The 21,820-nt window shown below is 40.2% G+C and overlaps 1 long non-coding RNA gene across 1 annotated transcript in view; it reads left to right on the plus strand.

Moving 5' to 3' along the window:
* The first annotated feature begins 4,309 nt into the window (after positions 1-4,309).
* LOC113833493 overlaps positions 4,310-21,820 on the plus strand; it is a 57,627-nt gene continuing 40,116 nt past the window's right edge. Inside the window, exon 1 of the long non-coding RNA XR_003481216.2 lies at positions 4,310-5,179. This is a non-coding gene — a long non-coding RNA (uncharacterized LOC113833493). The remainder of the gene's footprint in view (positions 5,180-21,820) is intronic.

Raw genomic sequence — 21,820 nt, forward strand, 5'->3', positions numbered from 1 at the left:
TGGATTTATGTTGAGATCTTTGATCTATTTGCACTTAAGTTTCGTGCATGGTGACAGGTATGGATCTATCTGAGATTTTCTGCATGTACGAATCCAATTGTACCAGCACCATTGGTGAAGATGCTATCTTTTTTCCATTATATAGATTTAGCACCTTTGTCAAAAATAAGGTATCCATAGGTGCGTGGGTCAATATCAGGGTTTTCAATTCGATTCCATTGGTCTATCAGTCTATTTTTGTGCTAATACCAAGCTGTAAGTTTGGTGTTTTGATTATTATGTGAGGAGGTTACTTTTCTTGTGGTTCACTCTATTTGTTGTTCTGTAAGCTTCTTGTACTTTCATAGGCATATCCTTCTGTAGGTTGGGGAAGTTTTCTTCTATGATTTTGTTGAATATGTTTTCTGTGCCTTTGAGCTGTATTTCTTCACCTTCTTCTATACCTATTATTCTTAGGTTTGGCCTTTTCACGGTGTCCCATATTTCCTGGATATTTTGTGTTAGGGATTTGTAAGACTTGAGATTTTCTTTGGTGTATGACTGTATATCCTCTAGTGAGTCTTCAACAACTGAGATTCTCTCTTCCATCTCTTTTAGTCTATTGGTTATACTCACATCCTTAGTTCCTGATCATTTATCCAGCCTTTCTATTTCCAGCATCCCCTCATTTTTTGTTTTATTTATTGTTTCTATTTCAGCTTTCATGCCTTGAACTGTTTTGGTTGCTTCCTTCACTTGTTTGGTTGTTTTTTCTTGGTTTTCTTTAGATTTTTTTTAAGGAGAATTACTTATTTCCTGAATACTTTGTCTTTTCTTTTGTTTCTTTAAGATACTTTCTTGTTCCCTCTTTAAGGGTCGCAAACATCTTCATAAGGTATATTTTTAGGTTTGTCTCTTCTTTTTCCTCTGTGTTGTGCTTTTCAGATCTTGCTGGTGTGGAGTCCCTAGATTCTGGTTGTGTTATCTTGGTCTTTCTGTTGTTGAGTGTGTTCTTATCTTGTCTTCTTCACATCTCTTCTTCTAGTGAGTGCAGGTAGTGTCTCTCTATCTCCTCTTGTTACCCAGTGGTGTATGTGGGCCAAGTCTTCAGTGTCTGCCGCTCTGGATGGTCTTGCCTCTCCTGGTATTCTCCTTGCTCAGCAGATGTCAGGGTGGAGGGGGAAGGAAGAGTGAGGTGTTTCCGGGCCCAGGGAGGTCCTCCCTGTCTGGGCGGGTCCACTGTATGCCAGAAACAGGCCCAGAAAGATCAAAGGAAGGGGTGATGTCTGAAGTCAGGTGGGAGAAGAGGGGACACTCACCTCGGCAGAGGTTAGGGTGGAGGGCGCAATACATTATTTTCAAAATTTTTCTTTAATTTATATTTTGCTGTGGCTAGACTTCTTTTTTTCTGGTAATGTTGAGATGAAAGCCTACAAATCAATATTTAATGAATATTTAGTCATGCATCACTGTTAGTTAGAAATTCACAGTCTTGCTTGGAAGATCTCCAGAACACACCCTGAAAATACTTCACTTTCCCTCCTTCTTGCTACTTTCTGACAACTGTGAGGTGAGCAGCTGAGCTCCACCATTCTCTTCTGCTATGGTGCTAGCTCTTAACTGGCACAGAAACAATGGAGTGAGCCGTTATGGACTGAAACATCTGAAAATCTGAGGCAAACTAAGTCCCACCTTCTTCAGAGTGTTTTGCTTGGATATTTGTCATAGTAATATATATATATATATATATATATTATATATATATATATATATATATAGTGTGTGTGTGTGTGTGTGTGTGTGTGTGTGTGTGTGTGTGTGTATAGTATGTATGTATGTATGTATATGATAACTGAGTAACTGACACACAGTTAGTAGCCACAATCCATAAGATCATTCAACTTAAATCAAAAGACAACTTAAAATGGACAAAAAGCCTGAATGGGCATTTCTCCAAAGATGACATACACATGGGTTAAAAGGTGCAGGGGATGTGTTCAGCATCATTCATTATTAGGAAAGTACTCATCCAAACACAGCAAGATATCATTCACACCTGTTGTAGTAGTCATTGTCAGATATGCCGAGAAATAACAAGTGTTGGCAAGGAACTGATCAAATGTGACCCTTCCACAGCAATGATGGAAATGTAAAGTGATACAACAGTTGGTACTGACTGTTTTGGTACTAACAGAACTGTTAGGAAGATTTATCCTTGCAGGACTGAGAAGTTGATCACTGCCATTGCAGCATTATTCACAAAGGGAAACAGATGGGAATACCTAAATGCCTATCATTAAATGAAATATCCACACTTAATAAATAAATAAACTGTCATCATTTATTACAACATGAATGAACTTTGAGGAAATTATGCCAAGTGAAATAATTCACAAATAGAAGGGAAAACATTTTCCTACTCCATTTATCTAAGGTATCTGAAGTAATTAAATCCATAGATGACAAATATGGCAAACTGGTTGCCATAGTCAGTTTTATGTAAAGGGTATAGAATTTCCAGTATACCAAATAAAAAGTCCTAGAGATCTGCTATACAGGAAAAAAAAAAAGCAAATATAGGGCTGGTGAGATGAGTCAGTCCATAAAAGGTTTGCTGTGCAAATGTAAGGCTCTAAGTTCGAATCCCTAGGATTTATGAAAAGTTGGCATAGTAGCACATGCCTGTAAATCTTGTGCTCCTACAGGGAGCTGGCAGCAGAGACAAGAGGGTCTCTAGAAGCTCTCAGGCCAGTAAATTTGGTATGCACAATGAAGAACAAAATACTCTGTCTCAAGCAAAGTGAACAGTTAGGACCAACACCTGAATTGTCCTCTGACCTCCTCACCTGTGTTCTCACATGTGTACATTCATACACACCCCCCCTACACACATACGATTAAAGTAAATAAAGATAGCATTTATAAGAAGGAGACATACAGACTGGGAAGATGGCTCGGCTGGCAAAGTGCTTACCATACAAGCCTTGAGTTTGTATCGCCAGCATCCAAGTCATCAATGGGTAGAAGGCACAGCATGATCCTGGGACATGATATCCAATCACTCCAGCTGAATTTCTGAGATTTCACATGGCAGCTCACAACCATCTGTAATTACAGTTCCCGGGGACCCAATGCTTTCTTCTGAACTTTATAGGCATCAGGCACAAGTGTAGTGTATATAATAATGCAGGTAAAACACTTATACATATGAATTAAAATAAATAAATTTAAAAAGTATGAAAAATAAGGTGGAGAGTGTGAGGAAGATACATAGACTTCTGGCCTTTATGCAAGCACGCGCGCGCGCGCACACACACACACACACACACACACACACACACACAGAGGAACTGGTGTACACATACACAAAGACATAGTTAATATTGATACATATATACATATATATGTTTAAAAGTTTAGCAAGGAGGATACAATTTTTGTGCAACTAAAAGTTTTCTGTCTTTGAATATTATTGCTGATAAAAAATTTCAGGATTGTTGGAGTGTTTAGAAATGTTCTGTGGCTGTTTGAAAATATTATATATTATTCTTTTAAACTAACCTTAAATAAATCTTATTACTTAATAAATCTTACATGTTCTATTACCTGAAACATGTATGTCATAGCTTTACGTTGATGTGTGTGGGCCTGAGGATTTGCTTGTGCACCACATGCATGCAAGTGTATGAGAAGGCCAGAAGGTGTCAGACTCATGGAAGTCTATAGAGAAGAATTATTTCAGTCACACAGGTTTAGAAAGACATCCATATGTTCATTAACACGGGGCTAATATTAGTTAAATCAGGATGTTTTTTCCCTTCCAGTTTTGTAGAAAAATTGTCTCCTGCAATATTCTTGATCAGCTAAAAATTATTTAAGGCTATATTTATTTTAAAACTATTATTATTATTATTATTTTGTATGTGTGTGTGTGTGTGTGTGTGTGTGTGTGTGTGTGTGTGTGTGTGTGGTGTGACACAGGGCACATATGGAGGTCAGAGGACAACCTTCAGGAGTTGGTGGTGTTCTCTCTACCCTATGGGTCTCAGGGATTGACTCAGGTCATCAAGGTTGGTGGCAAACACCTTTACCTACCTGCCCTAAGAATATGTCTCAGCACCAAATTTTGTGGAAGACATCAGAACTTAGAGTTTATAGTTTCAGAAGCTACCATCCCTCATGCTGGGAAATCAAACTCAAGGCCTCAGGTTTAATTGGTAAGTGCTACTTTAACAGCCTCATGGTCAGTTTGTGCATCTTCCTCCCTTAGGACATTTTAATTGCTATTTGTAACTATGCTGTTCTTACCTGTGTTCCCTGGGAGCAGAGCCAGGACCTATACTCTATTTGGAGTATGGCTGCAGGAAGCAAGAGGCAGAAGAAGGAAGGAAGAAGGGTCATTACAAGGATATGTTAAGGAGTTAGTCTCTACTGTGCTAACTGACTGACCAATCATATTGCAAATTGGAAACAACATGACATGTGTCTTAGCCTCCAGAAATTTTCATATCCCCTCAGTAGAAGTGTGAATCTGTGGGACATTGTCCCATGAATCACTTATGCACAAAAACTGCAAGGCTCCTGTGATGTCCAATAAATGGCATTAGCTCAAGATCTGTGGAGTAGGAGGGCACAGCCTAAACATAGGCTTGGACCAAGTGCTCTCAAAACACTCCTCCATGAAGCTGGTCAGCTAAGTGCAGAGCACGTTAAGGTTTGGTGCCTAGGGAAGGCATGCCTGAGGCTCAGAGATCTGCAGTGGTTAGAGGGATCTGCTAGGGACGAATGAGTCTCTCAGTAAAGATCTGAAGAAGCAAAAGCATGTTGGAACAGAGTTATTTTCACTTAGACTTAGCATTACCCAAGATTCTAATAAACTTGAAATAGCTAATATTGCTCACAAGTTTACTGATGTTCTGAGATTTTTCATTTCCTGATACTGTGTGAATTAGAGAATGAATACATCTGCTGAGTTCCCCCAACAAGAGCCTGTGTGTAGGCAATGTGTCCTGCTAATCTGACCAGAGGCCTTCATTTATTTCCTGTGTGACACATGCTGTATTTATGAAAACCATGAATGGAATCAGATGACCCACAGACTTGATGCAAGCAGATGTTAGTGTAATTCAAGCAGAAGCCATCCTGAAGGAAAACGAGGACCCTGGACTCTTGAGATAGGACCCTGGAAATCCTGCTGGAGGTAGGATTTCAGGCAGGTGCACCTACCCTCCTTCTTTTCCTCAGTGACAAGATAGTTTCCAAAGCAGAGAGAGAGAGAGAGAGAGAGAAAGAGAGAGAGAGAGAGAGAGAGAGAGAGAGAGAGAGAGAGAGAGAGAGAGAGAGAGAGAGAGAGAGAGAGAGAGAGAGAGAGAGAGAGAGAGCCATCTTAAGGCTGGAGCTGAGATCCACTTGTGGAGACAGATTGGGGGAAATGAGCTGGTGGATGTTTGCCTACTGAATGAGGCTTAACTTAGAGATATCAGCAATTTCTTTTTAAAAAGATTTATTTTTATTTATGTGTCTCTCTGTGTATGGCATGTGTGTATAGGTACTCATGGAGGCAAGAAGAGGGCTGGAGTTATAAGCCGTTGTGGGCTTCTGCAATAAGTTCTGAGAACCAAACTCAGAACCCCAGGGAGAGCAGGAAACACTCTTAACCTCCGAGTCATCTCTCTAGCCCCCCAATATCAGCAATTTCTTCTAACTTGCTGGGATATCAGATGCAGTAACTGTGCCCCAGATACAGTTTTATGACTATTATTGCAGTGAGTTGACAAAACAATTAGTAAGATTGAAAATTACCGCAAGTTCATAGTCACAATGTAAATGTGAACTTCAAAGTATTCTTTTGGACTTACTTGAGATTTAAAGAAATCTTGCCAAGATGGTATACAGAATAGTTTCATCTTTCTTACCTCACTTTCATAGTATTAGTACTGTAAATATCCACTATCCAATCATCTGTATGAGGAAATTGTCATGGTTCAATACGGGCAACCAAATTCCAAATTTCATTTAACTTCCCCATGTCTTTCTTTCTTTTTTTCTTTTCCAGGATCCTACACAGGGTAGGAACTGCAATTGTCTTTAGCCATGTGGTCACCCTAGTCTCTATCCTCAGGCACAGCTGCTCAGTCTTTCCTTGTGGCTCAAGGCCTTGACACATTTAAAGAACACCAGTCAGCCATTTTGTAGCACTATCCTCATTTGGTTTCCCTAATCTTTTCTCACAGTTGGAATAAACGTAGGCCTCTTTTGTCAAGGAAGCCAAAGAAATAATGTTGTGCACTTCTGTGTACAGAGGCAATCTTTATTTTCTCAGTGTCTGAATTTCTCCCTTGAAGTGGAGTTCCTTGAACAAAAGATGCATCGAGGTATGTTCTATATAGATTCTTGTTTTTGGATGTGAAATTTCTATGTTGCTTCTCTCTTTATGTTGGTCTATGATCTCATTTCATCCACGTAACACATAAATGATTAATGTGTATCTACTATATGCCAGGCATTGGGATCCTGACAAACACTTGTACTAAACAAACAAACAAACAAAACAATGTTGCCATTCTTTTAATCCCAGAACCTAGGAAGCAGAGACAGGAGGATCTCTATGAGTTTGAGGCCAGACTGGTCTACCTAGCAAGTCCAGGCCAACCAGAGCTACATAGTGAGACTCTATCTCAAAACTTGACAAGCAAATAAACAAACAAGCAGAAGTCCCAGTGTTCTAGGGAAATATGTGTGTGTAAATAGAAAGTGTATAGGTCCAGATGAAGTAAAATTCACTGTGGTAGCTTGAATAAAATGCCCCCTATAGGCTTATGGGGAGTGGCATTATGTGAAAGGATTAGGACATGTGGCCTTGTTGAAATTGGCATTGCCTGATTGGAAGAAGTGTGTCACTGGGGGTGGGCTTTGAGATTTCAGAAGCTCAAACCAGGCCAACTGTTACTCTATTCCTGCTGTACCCTGCAGACTGGGATGTAGAACTCTTTGCTCCTCCAGGACCATGTCTGTTTGCATGCAGCCATGCTTCCCACCATGATGATAATGGAGATAACAGACTAAATCTCTGAACCTCTAAGCCAATTCTCACTTGGGACATGCCTTCAGCTGTGGGTTCTCATTGCTGCTATCTAGACTATCTAGATAGATGCCACGGGACTGCAATTCTAGTTCCTGTTGTTGGGTTCATCAGTTTTGACTCTAAACATTATCCATAATTTGCTGAATAATCTCAACCATAGGACTAGGCTTAGAAGATAATCTTGGCTGGATTCTCCTTCATTTGGATCTGAAGTAAGGAATTTTCCTTTGGCATTGCCAAAAGATTTACAAGATATGCTCCACAGATATTTCTGAGACTATGAAACATAATTAGCAATCATAACTCATCAGTAACAGGTAAATCAGGTGAAATCTCAACATGTTTATATTACTTTTTAACCTAATTTAGTAATAATATAATTGTTAGGATAGTAAAATGATCAATGATCACCCATGAATGAAAAAGGAAAAGGAAAAGAAAACCCATGTACCAACATGACCAAATCTATAATCTTAAATTGATTTAAGTAAAAATATTGAATAATTAGTTAAAATTCTAAAGGTAGGCTTTAGCTCTGGTGAAATGTCTCAAATGACACATTAGCAATGCTTCATTAGACATCTTAGTCATCTTCCTCCTCTCCCAACCCCAGCCCCTTTCTCCTGAGCCTATGGCCTCTTGCACGCAAAGAAGGTGCTTTGCCTCTGATACACAGCTCCAGCCCTACATTATATTCTTTTCCCCAAATTCTCATTCTGCCTCACTGCCTCAACAGGGCATATTCTCATTTTTGAATCAATCACTGAACAACTGTGTTGTTATAAAAACAAATTTGTTTGTGATTATAGCTAAAGGTTGTGCCCATCCAAAGTTCCATGACCAAGAAAAGGAAATAGAGTGCTTTCTCAGAGGGGATTTGAACTGCCCTATTGGAAGAATAGTGTAGATATTGAATGGAAAAGAAGTTAAGAAACAGGTACAACAAACAAACAACCCAACAGGGTGATTTAGTCCTCTGTTAACACTATGGGAAGTCCAGAGTTGAGCTCATAGGATGTTCTATGATTCTTACTTGGCTCTACTTCTTCCTGGACCTGAAGTAGTCAGGTGGGCATTCTGTCAACTGGACACCTTATCTTCTCTACAAAGCTAGTAATATTCACTTATATCCCCATTCTCTGTGGACCCAAGTCTCCTTTCAGTGAGCTTCAGACTCCTGCAAGAAGAATTTCTGGACCTTCTGGCCCAGGGTCACATTCTTGTCCTTATATTAATGACTACACTCTGAGATGATGGCTATTTGTGCCCAGTTTGGATCCACTGTTTGGGTCCAAATGACTGGGCTCAGTAACCCTCTGTGGTCTCCAGATGTTGATATATCCTAGAGGAGATGGGTTGAGTAGGCAGAACAATAACCTATGTAGTGTGGTCCATTGCATCTAAGAGAAGTTAATGCTGAGTCTACAGAAATTTTCTTCTTGTACTCTGAAAGTGAATAACTTGCATCTGTCACAAATATTTTATAAAGAAAAATGGAAAGATCATTAAAGCCAAATGCAATAGAGTCAGAACTAGATTAACAACAGGTAGTTTATTAATTTTGTCAGTTTTGGGATAATTGTTGCTAATTTTTCCCAAAAAGTCTATAAAAGCTATCTGCCAATATTCATTGTCCTTCCATAAGGAGGAAATTTCCTCATTAGTAAACGGTACTATAATTTCTGCTGGGTCTTTTCCGGTTGACAAAGTCTTAATTTGCCTTTTAGAATCAAATCAGAAATCTTTTCTATGTAGTTTTTAGCTTTTTATTTTGTTTATGTGGCAGAAATATCCATTCTAATAGAATATCTTTCCTCTGTATCAGAATCCCTGAAGGGTATTCTCTGGATGGAAAAATAACAAGAATACAGTCTAAATTAGGGTCCACATGATCTATATGTATGTCCAGTATTCTGTTTTTCACCCATTGTAATTATTTTTCTGCTTCAGCAGATAATATTGTGCACTGTTTAAGTCCTTGTCCCCTTTAAGGGCCATTTTCAATGCTTTAAGTCATGTCCTTCTACTCCAATTATTGTCTGTAGTTGAGAAATTTCCCCTAGCAATTTCTGCAGACTATTAAGAGTTTGATAATGTTCTCTTTTAATTTGTACTTTTTGTGGCCTGATTTTTGTAAGTCTATCTTATAACATAAATAATTAATAGAATCTCCTCTTTGTATCTTTTTGGGGGCAATCTGTAATCCCCAATGAGGTAGAACTTCCTTCACTGTCTCAAACATTTGTTCTAATGTTTCCTTCTCAGAAGCTGACAATAAAATGTTATCCATGTAATGATAAAGTATGGATTGTGGAAATTTCTTATGAATTATCTTCAAAGGTTTATGTACAAAGTGATGGGACAAGGTAGGACTATTTAACATTCCTTGTGGCAAACCTTCCACTGAAATCTCTTAAGTGGCTGTGAATTATTAAGTGTTGATTCTGTGAATGCAAATTTTTCCCTATCATTTTTTGTAACAATATAGTAAAGAAACAGTCTTTTAGATCAATGACTATGATAGACCATCCTTTAGGAATCAAGGAAGGCAAAGGCATTCCAGGCTGTAGAGAGCCCATAGGCTGAATTACTTTATTGATGGCTCTCAGGTCTGTCAGCATCCTCCACTTACCTGACTTCTTTTTAATAACAAATGCAGGAGAATTCCAAGGGCTGGTAGATTCTTCTATATGCCCAGCATCTAGCTGTTTCTGCACTAGCTTTTCTAAAGCTTCTAGCTTCTCACAGGTCATAGGCCATTGTCCTTCCCAGACAGGTTCATGTGTTAGCCATTTTAAGGGTAGAGCTTTGGTTTCTCTGAAGGTTTATCATTTGTACTTTGTTTATATACAGCCTGGATGGTTGGTATCTGTTTTCCATAATGTCTTACTATATTTTGTCTACCATCTAGAGCTTGTATATGTTTTGTATCTGATACTGGAGGAATGTTAATCTGGGTATTCTATTGCTGTAAAAGATTACAACCTCAGAGATTTATTGCAATATCTGCCACATATGGTTTTATCCTTCCTCTCTGTCCTTCCGGTCCAATGCAGACAACCCACCTAACACTCTGGTGTACTCTAGATAGAGTTCCAATCCCTCAGAGTTGAACATTTACCTATTTTATTTTATTTTCCCAGGCTCCACACCACCTTTATTTAGACCTCTCACCACTCAGCATGGTCTAGCCTGCAGAAGGTCCCACCCAGCATGGTCTAGTCTGTAGAAAGACCACAACAAAAGGGAAGAACAAGGCCCAGTGTTCCCTGAGAGCAACAGAAAAGAATGCATAGTAGGAGTGTCCCCAAGACTCACAGCACAGGCCAGCGCTGTGCCCTGGAGACCTGTATCTGAGGCCTGGAAGGAGGTGGGCTGGAGAGAGGCAGGAGCCACCATGCTGGGAACGAAGGCACCAGGCAGGTGGTGAGAGATTCAGGTTGAGATGCGATGTCATGAGAGACAAATTTTTCTTAAAATGGGTCTCAGGGAATCTGTAACACAAGGACTTGAGAATTCTGCCTTCCAAGTAGTTCCAAACCCAGGCTAGGTTCCAGAGTTCAGTTGATAATGACTTGGAGCCGAGCCTTTGGCTCCCTGGAGACTGGGTTCTTAGCAGTTTGTGAGTGGGGTCTGAGGCTGAAAGAGAGCATGCCCCACTAGGCTGAGGGTAGGGCCACAGTAACAGACAGAACTGCTCTTCCTTGCTAAGGCTGTCCCAGGGGAATCAGTAACCCCCCAGCCCATGGAGCCACTTGGGGACTATGGAGCCTTCTAGAACAAATGAAGCCCAGAGGTGGAAATGCTCTGTCCTTTAGGTCTAGGGGCAGGCATGACCACCAGAAGACATTTCAGTGAGGCCAGCCCAGTCCTGAGACATAGGAGTATTATCTCTAATAGTAGTGAAATACATGGTAGGGAGGGTAGGGGCCAGGATCTTGGCCTTCATATACTTCCCCAAACTAAATTCCATCTTAAGTCCAAAGCAACAAACAAAAAACAACCATGACCAAAGCAGCTGTGTCTTTCAACAATGCACTCTGCCAGTCCCTGTGCACATGCACATTCCATATTACCACCGCTGCACATATGCACCCATGCACAAATGTCCATGGCCTGTTGCTCCCAGGGAGCCTCAATGCTGACTGCTGACATGGAGTGGGTAGAAGGCCCAGGGCTCAGGGACATAGATGATGCCAGGGTACTTCTTTCTGAGTACAGGGTCATTCCACAGCCAAACAACCCACAGAGGCACCAGTGAGAGGATGAGGGCGAAGGCATAGAAGAGGAAGAGGCCATTTCTGTCTAGGAAGAGGCGCCTGCGCTTCTGGTGAAAGACGAGAGCCAGCATGACAAAGAAGAGAATGAAGATCTTCCTTCTGCTCAAGCTCATCAAGAGATACCCTCGAATGCTGTCTTGGTCTACAATCTATGTCAGCATCATCACTTTCATCATGGGAGCCAGCATCCACCTGGTGGGCGATTCTGTCAACCTGGCTGCTCTTCAGTGGGTACCAGCAGCACCTGTCTGTCAGAGAGAACCCCACATCAAGAATCTCAAGCCAGAGACGCTGATTGACTTCTTTGAGCCGCTGTACTACTATGACGAGTACCTGGGCCACTCTATGTGGTACATTCCCTTCTTCCTCATCCTCTTCATGTACTACAGTGGCTGTTTTACTACTTTCAAGGCTGAGAGCCACATGCCAGGGCCTGCCCTTCTCCTGGTGGTGCCCAGTGGTCTGTACGACTGGTACCTGGTCACTAAGGTCCAGAACATTTACCTATTTTAGAGGCCAACTTTGAAGCCAGGACTTTGGGGTTATTATACTTACATCTGCCTCAGTATCCACCAAACCAGTAATAGCTTTATTATTTATTCTTACTTTTAACTGAGGCCTCTGATCTTTACAGAAGTTTGCCAAAATATGCGTTTTTTCTTCTCCAGTCACGTCTGATTCCTCGTCACTAGCCAAACTACTATCTAGAGTGCTACCATTCCTTACAATAGGCAACGTACTATCTATTCATCCTGTGAGAGATTGTCCTCCACAGTACCTGGGAATGGCCAGATCTTTCTAGATGTGGGTGCCTTCAAGAGTCCCCTCAAGGAGTTTTCCGATTGTAATGGGTTTCCTTGTCTGTGGTCAGTCTACATTCATTGATCCAGTGTCTGCCCTTACCACAACTCCTACATAATCCAGAAGGTGGAGGCCTTTTATTTGAGGCACTGTTGGAATTTCTTTGTCTACAATTTCTCCTAGTATGTCCTATTCTGACACAGCTGAAACATCTAGGATCCTGATGACTTCTGGACCCTCTGGGGATTGCTTTTCCTACCCAAATTCCTGTTCCATTACAGTGAGAGGATCTGGCCTCTTGGTGTCTTTTTAGACCTCTGGAATTTGCTTCTCTTTCCCAAGCTTCTGCGTCATCACCTTTAGAACTTTTAACCTCTTGGTGTCTTTTTAAACCTTTTGAGATTGCCTCTCCTACCCAAGCTTGGACATTATAGCTCTATGCAAGACCCACTCTTCCAGTGGTGTTTATCTGATGTTTAAAGGCAAAAGTATTCTTTGGCATATTGGATTTTCATTATCATAAGCTAGAGAGTATGTGAGCATTCTTCTAGGTTCTGGATCTGCTACCTGTAATTCCACTGCCCTGGATAGTCTTTGTAAAAAGTCAGTGAACTGTTCTGTTAGTCCCTGTTCTATCTTAGTATAGGTTTCTACTCTTTCTCCTGGTTCACGAATCTTGTCCCAGGCATTTAAGGTTGCTGTACCTCATGAGGACAATATGTGCTCGTCATATCCAGCCTGAACCTGTGGGTCAGCATAAAGACCCTCACCAAGAATCTTATCTTGGGGAGCTTCATAACCTTTCTTTACACCTTGAAGCTTGAGGGCTTTTGCTTCCTCTCTCCATTGAGAGCTCCACTGTATCTGAGACAAATTTTTAAGCACAGTTAATATTAGCATTCCCAATCTATGGGTGTTAACCCTATTATAAGTTGCCCATGAATTTAATAATTCTTTGATATAAGGGCTATGGAGACGATATGAGGCAACAGACTCCTTGATTCCTTTTAGGTGTTTTAGTTGTATCGGTTCCCATTGATATGCCATGAAACCATTTGGGTATATTTTGGATGGCAGTTTTTCTGTCATAATTGCTGGGAAGACCAGTGTTGTAAGCATAATGACCTTAGGAAGGTTTTTCTGATTTTTGATTGGAATAGGTGCATTGGATTAGAAGGAATCGAATTCTGTGTCTTCCAAGGCTGGGAGCCTAGCTACTATAGTCTTATGAAGAGATCAAATTTCATGCATCGTATAAGATTCTAAGGATTTCATAGAATCATTAAGTTTCTTTGTTTTTTCATTTATATGTGCTTCTAAACCTTTAATATTCTCATCCTTAGATAGTATCTGAATGGCATGTAAATTGCCTTCTAAATATCCAATCCTAGACTCCAGCTTTTGGCCTGTGGCAGTAGATTCATCAGACATGGAGCAATTGTCTGTGCCAGATCGCTAATTTTTTCCTGGTTCTTAGCTATTTTTGCATTCAAAGCATCAGACATGGAACAAATTTTGGGTTTTATTTGGACATTAATTTGTTCTACCTGTGTTAGTAATGTAGTATGGCCAGAATTAGTATTCTCAACTTTCATATGTAAACATTCTGTGTCTTCCATTTTAGAAATCAAATTTTCCTGGCTGGCTTTTATATCATGCATCCAATTTGCTAAACTGTCCTTTTCCCTGGGTCTCAATCTCTGGTTAGAAATATCACATTAACTATAAAGCTGACTACTAGTATAGTATGAAGGTACATTACTGGCAAGTCATTAGCCTCCTCTAACATTGAATTAACATAAGAATCAAGAATATTCCCAATTGTCTGCATGGTCAGATATTCTGCCATACTGCAAATTTTACCTGTATCAGTTCCCTTCCAGCTGCAGTAACTGTGTTTAACCAGCAGGTGGCACAGGTGGCAGGTTGTGGTGGTGCAGTGTTCAGCTGTGGGTGGCTTAGGTCGATCTCAAGACTATCTGAAAAAATATCTGAATGCCTTTTGGACCACGTTAGAATGGATGGAAGGGATTGGCTATTGTTAGAAGAAAAGTCTTTGGAAAACCTGCATGCCTGTAGCCAGTTTTGGCACCAAGCTGTACCGGTTCTGGGTACAGAGCCATATCCAGCACTATGTGGCTGCGTGCTGGGCTGTCCCAATGGTGACCGCAATGACTAAAACTGAAGGGGAGGAGCCTTGGGTAGTGAAACCCGAGGAAGGCACGGGCAGAAACCATGCTTGGGCTGGGAGACTGATCTGGGAGGAATGAAACCCCCCAGGTGGCTTCCTTGCAGTGCTAGTGGACAGTTTGGCGATTAGTGCTCACAGGTGTTTCTTGGCAAAGGGGGTGGGAAGGAAAGGTGAAAGATTATCCAGGCTCTGATGAAGCAGGGGAATAAATCTCGTCGAAGGTCATGACCGACCTGTGGATTCAAATTCTACACCACTCCTGGTGGTAGCAGTTAAACCAGAACGCAATAGAGTCACAACTAGATTGACAACGGGTAGTTTGTTAAGGGGATGGTACTCACACAAGGACCAGTTACCAGGTTTACACAGGAGCTGGAGTGACCTGCAGATGTCCACTCAGCCAGGTGGGAGAGAGAAAAGAGAGCTGCGTATGTGTCTCTCTGCTACTTAAACCCTTGCTATGTCACTCTGGGCGTGGTCAGTGGCACTTGTGGCCAGCCTCATGTGGGCATGGTCGGCTGTACCTATGAACAGGATTACTCCCTACGGATCATATATGATTTCTACTCCATCAGAATGTAGGCAGGATTCATGTATAGCCACTGGACACCTATGTAACTATATTTGATGCATGTGAGAGGAAACATGAGATTTCTGAGCACATGACTGGTGCTCCTTTAACTGCTGCAGCCATCACAAGGACATAAGGCTGCTGAAATGACTGAGGTGGGTTCTACCAGTTGGATTTTGTTACAGCCTTTCATTAATATCATTTCCTAAATTAAGGATCAGAGCAACAATAAAGATGTCTCCTTTGAGCTTAGAGTAAGTTCAGAGATTTCCTTATTTAGGTGTATTTCTTTTATATTCGAACCCCTTAAATACTTTGGTGTGCTGTCCTCAATTTATGCAACTTTATTAGTGCCAGAAGTAGGTAGGGCTCTTTGGTAATGTGGGTTGGACATGACTCATTGTATCTGTTTGCCAGGTACCACACATTCCTTTCCATTGTGACCCAAGCTTTCATTCATCATGTTTATCCCTGGGAATGAGGCCACTGAAGGCGATTAGCTCACCCCAAGGGCTTAAGTGCAGCAGAATAATGATAACTTATTTAAATCTCACACATTTTGAGGATCATCAGGGCCTGTGTCCTATGAATAAAAGCGATTAAAATTCAACAGTGTTTTGTGTGCCCTTAATGTGCCTTCAGTTTTCTCCACAACATCTTTGACATACCATTACACTGTGTGCTGTGACTGTGTCTCATAATGGCCCACACTTGGTAATACGCATGATGATACAGAATAAGTCTAAGTGTCTTTACATTATTCTTAATATAATAATGGTTCCTAGGGCTACATGCAGCTGTGAGTGCATATTAACAGGGGTAGCCCACTGTGAATTATGATTCTATAATACAGAATTTTCAGAAAAAATACTTACTGTGTATGTAAAATAGCAGCCTTTTAAATGCTTAAAACTTGGGCTGTTTAAAATTGCTTCTAGTGATATTTTTTAAAGAAAATATTCCAGAGGTAGTAAGTGAATGGAATGGGTTTATGAATGATTGCTGTAAAGTCTTCTTTTCAAGGTAATAAATCACAAAACTGTAAGAGCAATGGAAAATTATCTTTTTATGCATGTATAATATGAAATCAATTCAAATGAATCCTAGTAACTAATGTTCTTGATGTTTTTGCCAACTTAATGGAGCCCATGATTATCTTTTATGCCTGTTGATCAGATGATACTTGATCTTATTTCTTTGTTAATTTGAACTAAATGTCTATAAATATAGACATGTTGAGAAATAATCTTTAATGATAATTTTTACCATATTTTGGGGATCTCCACTTCCCAGTATACATGTTCCTAAAGCATTTCTGAAATTCCCATCATCGTATGGATTAGTCAGAACAAATTAAGATCCATCACACATGAATTTCACTGGGAACTGTCCAGCACATGTTCTACAATCATCTCCTTCACTTCCCAGAGCCATCAAAGGCACACCAGTGGTTTGCATTCATTCATTTGTATAGCCCCTATGATTTTGCAGTCTGCAGTGCCCACCTTACTCACAAGACACTTCTTTTTCCATCTCATATCAAGGTTAAAGGTTAAAACCTCTTCTGAAAAGCATACTGACCATGAACTTAGTGACTCCTTCCTAATGGCGGGTAGCATGTTGACGTCTTTAGTGTGCTTACTGAGAAAAATGGAGCCCTTGAATGAAAATATGTGTTTCTCACACTGGCTAGCTGTTACTGTATGCATTGGTAACACTATTTTTGTTTACTAAAATGATTTTTCTTTGTGTGTATACATATATGTGTAGGTGTCTTCCTCTATTGCTCTATGCTTTATTTATTTAGAGTCAGAGTCTTTCACTGAACCTGGAGCTTAATGATTAGTTAGACTGGCTGGTAGTGATATTGGAGCTCTCTGCCTACCTAATGCTGAGGAATCCATAATTTGTAGAACTTTTCTACAAGTGAGATGATATGGTATAATATTAATTTTAAGACTCATTCTTTTACATATTTTCAATGGTCTAAAATAAGTCAGCATCCACTTGTGCCATAATGAACAACCACAACAATCCTGTGGATTGGCAAGGGTTTGGCCTACCTCCTGGTCCAGACTGATATGGCTCAATGTGTTCTACCAGTAAGTTTTAATGGTCAATTTCACACACTCTAGAATCCGTAAGAAGGGAAGTCTCAACATGGGATTGTTTATGTTAGCTTGATCTAGAACATGTCTATATGGGGGACATTTCTTAGATTATGTTAGTTGAAGAGGGAAGAACAGTCCATTATGGGTGACACCATTCTCTAGGCAGAGGATCTTGAATTGTATAGGACTGTAGCAAGCGAGTGGAACACTACCATATGCGCATTAATCTATTGCTCTCTACTCTTGACTGTGTATGCAATGTGACTAGACATTTCAAGTCACCTGACACATTGATTTCCTTTCAGTAATAGATTTAAACCTGGAACTGTGAGCTAAATAAATCATTTCTCCCTTAAGTTGCTTTTGTCAGGGTAATTTATCACAACAGGAAGCAAACCTAAGACAGTGATAAAAGGATCTTGTTATATGTAGTCCTTTAGGGACTCACACCATCTGGTGATGCCAAGTGACTTGAATAAGGACATTCTCTATTATGATTTTTAAATACCGGGAAGACTGAGAACACAGGAAACTGAGAACCTGGTCCTTGGAATGGAAAACATTGCTTGGGTCTATATTTCACTGGTCATGTGGTCTATCCTGATGATAAGAAAGACATGAATTATAGTGTTGACATGTTCCAATTGGAGGGCAAATTGTTGAGCACAAAAGAATAGTTGTTATTTGTCTAGTGTTTCACAAAATAAGGTTGAGGGCACATACAAATGAGTCCATGCCTCTTATCTATAAATGACAGATAATTCAATATCTATGTTTATTTAGTCAGGAAATATTTATTCATTTTTTTGAATATATACTGTAAGCTATGCCATGTGCTAAATCATGTGACACCTAAAAGGAACATTGAAATTTGGACCCTGCCTTGAGAAATTTATCATCTATGAAGGAAGATACAATAAGCACAGAAATAAGTGTAAGTTAGATGTGAAAAGTGCTGTGAGTTAGGAGACTGATTGCATCCTGTACCCAGACCATGTTCAAGAGTAGTTTCAAACATGGATAAGAACAGAAAGGATGATAAGAGAAGAGGTAAACTCAACCCCAGGCTACTCAAGAACCTCCTTTCAAAAGTTCCAGAGATTTTCTTAAAAAACCTAAGAAAATCTCAGAGAACAAAATGAAAGGAATGGGAGAGGGCTGGGAAGAATGTGTTGAGGAGCAGGATGCATTTGCTAAGGTGTGCTCAGCAAGGAGAGAGCACAATGGAAATGCTCAGAAATAAAGGCTCCATCTTTACTCTTTGGGTTATTCTAGTATCAGTGTGCATTTCTCCATCACTCCAAAATCTTCCAAGTTAAATGAGAGGTAGTAGGTTATGATCCAAGTGTGACCTTGCAAAGTCCTCACAGTCCTTTAGATCTAAAGAAAATAATGGGCATGTGCACAGGCACACACACACACACACACACACACACACACACACACACACACACACACACACACACACTCCTTACTATAGAAAGAGGCTTTGGCTTGTTCCTAATAAGCCGGTCACTCCAATACCTGCAGCATCAAAGCAGACAAATGTGGACCCCCAATATGGAGTCAGGTCTAGACACAAAAGGAGTTTATTTAGGAAAATGCTACTCATTCAGATCAGCCTAGCCAGTTGGCAGGGAGCAAGGCAAGTAGAAGAAGCCCCACGTGCATGCCCCTCACTCTTAAACCTTCCTCGTGTCACCTGTCGCCAGCCCCAAGTGGGTGTGGTTAGGGTATCCCCTACAGATGACTTTGGCTCCTCTGCTACATGTTTGCCTTTGTCTCTGATTCCATCCTCAGCTGTGAAGATCATTTCAGAGGAACTTGAATTGTGGCTATTGTACTGTTGTCTCTCTGCCCTCTTTTTTAGTAATAAAATTTTAATTGCACTTTTATTTATCTATGTGTATGTGTTACAATATGTTAAGTAAGTGTGTGCATATGTATGTTTGTGCCTATGTGGGTATGTGCACATGTGCCTGGAAAGGACAGAAGAATGTATCAGATATTCTGTAGCTGGAACTGTAGGCAGCTGCCTGATGTAGGTGCTAGAAACTGAACTCAGGTTCTCTGCAAGAGCAGCGGGTGCTCTTAACTATTCAGTAGTTTCCAAGCCCCCTTTTCTGGCCTCTTTATGGGACCCTAAAAATGAACTAAGTTTGATAGACAGTTATATTTATTGGTACTAGGGTTTCAATTGTTGTGAAGAGATACCATGACCAAGGCAATTGTTACAAAGGAAAACATTTAATTGGGACTAGTGTGCAGTTCAGAGGCTTAGTCCATTATCATCATAGTGGCTAGCATGCAGACAGACATGGTGCTGGATAAGTAACTAAGAGTTCTATATCTTGATCCTCAGGCAACAGGAAGTGAACTGTGTCCCACACTAGGCATAGCTTGAGTATATGAGACTCAAAGCTCACCCACACAGTGACACACTTCTAATAAGGCCACACCTACTCAAACAAGGGCGCACTTCTAATTTTGTCCTCCCTAAGAACCTGTAGAGCCTAATATCATTCAAACCACCACAATGTTTCAGGCATATATTTAAATCTTTCAGGAAGTTATGCTTTCTATATTGTCTGAAGACAAAAGATTACAATATGTTAAAAGCATCCAAGGAGCCCAGGAAGTGTCCTCTGGAATTGTAGCTCAAGAATGCTTTTGTCAATGGATAGAGAGAATGTGGAAGTACATATATGATGGGTACCTACACAGCCTAAAAAAAATAAACTAAAGCAAATAAACAAACAAACCAGAAGCAAATCATATCATTTGTGGTAACACAGTTGGACCTGGATGACATTATGTTGGCTAAAACAAACCCCAAAGAGAAAAACTAATAACACATGGTATCGTTTGCATATGGAATGACAAAAATAAAATTATACTAAGAAAGGATATAAAGTACTCTGGCAAACAGAGAGCAACTAGAGGCTGAGGGATACAGGGATGAGAGATAGTAGAAGAACCTATCATTTCTCTCAAACAAGAGATCCACTACACTTCAAAGTAATGGGCTAATATCAATACCTTGTATAATTGAAAATTGTTTAAGTTGTAAATTTCATTGTTCTCACCATGGAAATAAATATATAAGGTAATGCTTATGTTAAATGATTTGACCTACATACACCCAAGCATCATTTTATCACACATATATTGTGTATATGTACAACTTTGACTTGTTTATTGTGGTGGTTTGAAAGAAAATGGCCCCCAAAGGAGTGGCACTAATGGGAGGTGTGGCCTTTATGAAGTAGGTGTGGCCTTGTTGGAGGAAATGTGTCACTGTGGGGCTGGCTTTGAGGTTTCTTTTGCTCAAGCTTCACTCAATGTGACAGACTGTATTTTTCCCCATTGTCTTCTGATCAAGATGTAGCCTGCACCATGTATATGTGCATGCTTCATCCCCACCATGAAAATTATAGACTGAACCCCTGAACTGTAAGCAAGCTGTCTTAATTAAATGTTTTCCTTTCTAAGATTTTCTATGGTCATGGTGTCTCTTCACAGCAATAGAAACCTTAACCAAGACATTGACTATGCATAACAGACCTATCTTGTCACAGATCTGTCTTTTGGGGACTTTTGCCTGATCACAGTTCTTCCTCAAACTCTTCTAGGGTATTGGTTTTTCATTAGCTTATTGTTCTTCATTTTAACAAGAATTCATTGCCTAGGTATCCTCTTCAAAATAAAAGCATCTTCTCTGTGTCTAACTTCGATAAGAACTTATGAGGGAGTGCCTTAGCAACCTTTACAGGTTTATTTCTATTCAAATCACTGAGTTTGGTTTACACTAGATTTTCTAAAGAATCATTATTTCCTTATTCTAGACACATGTTGAAAGTGGTCCATTTTTGGTCTTTCCATACAAGGATGTAAGTGGTGACATATGGCTTTCTTAGTCGTCAGCAGGCTGAAGAGAAATTCATAATAATGAGAAGAAGCATAGTTTTCCCTAACTTGTGTTACCTTAAGGCTCTATACTTCTGTGTAGCTGACATAAAACACAGGAAGGGTGCCGTCTTAGCTCTTGTTACAGAAGTTAACTGCAAGGGCAAAGTATCCTGAGATGTGGACTTCTCTATACTTATCTGTTGCAAAGGTTCCCATAGCTCTGATTAGAGTGAATAAGTCAGGGTAATTTAATAGATTTTAGATTTGAGTAAATCAGGGTAGTTAATGGAAGTGATCCACAAAAGCTTGCATAGGTCGAATTTTGTTGCATGTATTGCAATGGCAGTGTGCATGAAAAAAATTGATGCATAAACTGTTATCTGCTATGAAATAAAAGCTACACTTACACAAAAGTAACTCTTCAAAGCAAACGTGTGCAGCAGGTATGACTATTCCCATTTTACAAAGAAGACATTAAGACACAATCACTTTCTTCAAAGTTGTACACTTGAAAATGGAAAATCTCAGAGTCTGTCATTGCCACACCCACTCCAGTGGAGTCTGTGTGACATGAGGCAAGTATTGCTAAACACATGTCCAGACCTAAGGCGTGCACTTTCGTAGCTAGGTCTCCTGGAGGTCACTGGCAGGATCCCAAAAAGGACAAGATGGTCTCTTGTGTCTCGCCGTCTGTGGTGGGTTGTTTTTTGCTTTTGTCTTTATCTTATGAATGGTCTGGCTTTGTCATCATCAGCAGATGGTCAGGTGTTGGTTGAAGGCATATTGAGTACCTCTAGATATTTTGGTTCTAGGAACCGAAAGCACCTCACCAGCAATTTTTTGATAAAATTCTATCATTGAAGTTTCGTTTGTGCTCATGGTCCGAGCAGAGCA

The sequence above is a fragment of the Cricetulus griseus genome, assembly GCF_003668045.3.
Source record: "Cricetulus griseus strain 17A/GY chromosome 1 unlocalized genomic scaffold, alternate assembly CriGri-PICRH-1.0 chr1_0, whole genome shotgun sequence".
In the NCBI taxonomy this organism is placed as follows: Eukaryota; Metazoa; Chordata; class Mammalia; order Rodentia; family Cricetidae; genus Cricetulus; species Cricetulus griseus.